This window comes from Myotis yumanensis, unplaced genomic scaffold, assembly GCF_028538775.1.
Source record: "Myotis yumanensis isolate MYYU_CA2020_CCGP unplaced genomic scaffold, mMyoYum1.0.hap1 SCAF_18, whole genome shotgun sequence".
Lineage (NCBI taxonomy): Eukaryota > Metazoa > Chordata > Mammalia > Chiroptera > Vespertilionidae > Myotis > Myotis yumanensis.
This window is the reverse complement of record NW_027223769.1, coordinates 27,274,113-27,275,873: the sequence shown is the minus strand read 5'-3', so window position 1 is coordinate 27,275,873 and position 1,761 is coordinate 27,274,113.

Sequence of the window (1,761 nt, the reverse complement as noted above, 5' to 3'; positions counted from 1 at the left end):
GAAACGCAGCCTTTCCCAGCCACGCCTGGGCTCTGGGTGGATCTGGATTCCCCGAGTGGTGGAACCAGTCGCCAGCCTCGGATTAAGCTTGGGCTCTGCGATGGGAATGGCCCTGAGGTCACTCTCACTCGGGCCTGCTTCTTATCTGCAAAACAGGATCTTAGGACTAGTCTTCGGGGCCTGTAATAAGTCAACATAAGTCACCAGTGCTAACCACTCAGAGTGGGTGCCAACTGGAACCAGGGCGACCATCTACCAGTGGCCACCTGAATGTTTGATTTTCTATCCCTTGAGTATTAATTATTCACATTTTGTGGTTCAACAGTTGGGTGTGCATCCTTCCAATCTTTCTTCCTATGCCTTACATAGGCATTTTGCCATCTGTCTTCTCCTAACAGGACATACAAGCAGGCTGCCTTATTGTCTCTAATGCATCCAGTTTAGATACGTTAGCATTTATTTAATCTCGCCACCATCCATGGACATTACTGATTCTATTTTTTGCCTTTAACACTGTTAAACTCCCTGGAGCATCCATCTCTGCAGATGCTTCAAAGCTAGTCTTCCACCAACCAGGGAGGGTTGCGGGTGGGAGAGACCGTGGTCCTGGTTGGGATCAAGGCTGCCTGATGCTGAATGGAGGGTTCAGTCTGGGCTGATGGCTTGGTGCTGAAAGGACCCCTCAGGCTCATTCTATTAAATGATTTCCCCCCTCCCCATCTCCATCCCACAGACATTTAACCCAAGTTCAACAAAAAAGATAAAGTGACTTAGTTGGAAGAAGGAGTTGGGGTGCTCAGAGACCCACTCCTTAGCCTCATCCTCTCAATATTGCTCCTTAAGAGCCACCCAATTCAGAGCATTTTGAAAACTGCCTCCAGGCTACCCCTGTCATTTTTCAGGTGGCAAAAGATAGAGGTGCCAAAAGTGGGTACTCCCCAAGACCCCTCTAGCCGGGCAGAGGTGGGCTGAGCCCAGGCCTCACTTCTCACCATGCCTTTTCCCTTGTGGCTGACCTAATGGCACTTTTCTTTTTTGTACCAAAGAGGTCAGTCACCCTGGGAAGCCCCTTTGACAGTCCACACCCTGTATGTCCAGTTCCAGACTCAATGGCACTCCATGGGGCCAGCTCCTTTGGGCTGAAGGCAGAGCCTACCTCCCACTGAAACAATCCACCAAGGAGGTGTGAGTCAGGGCACAGTTCGAATCCCAGCACTTCCAGGCAGGACACCTTCTTAGACAAATCACTGTACCTTACTTTTCTCATCTGGAAAATGGAGGAATAAATGAGTTCATATCCGTAAAGTGCTTAGAAGGTGCCTGGCATACAATGCTGCGTAAGTGTTGTAGTTATCACTACTGTGGTTGAGGGCTGATGGCCAGTAAGCTCCTTTATCTCCACACTCACACCTTGGGTGGAGACTGCCCTTCCCACCCTAAGCCAGACATTCCCTGCAGGCCCTTCCCCTCATGCCCAGCAGAGGGCACCATCCACCTGAACCACAGCGTTGGCTGGTGAGCCTCCCACCTTGGCAACGAAGGGAGAAGTCGGCGGAAGGGAAGGAGCCCCGGGGTAAAGCAATCACAGTGGCTGCCACACCCCAGGTCCAGGAGTCAGCTGTGTGCCAGGAACTGCCTTGGACACTGGTGATGATGGCGGCGGTGGCGGCGGCAGCGCTCAATTATAGGCGGTGCCCTTCATATGCCTGGAGTCAGTTACACACACTCCCACTCACAACCTTGGAGAGAGAGGGTTTATAG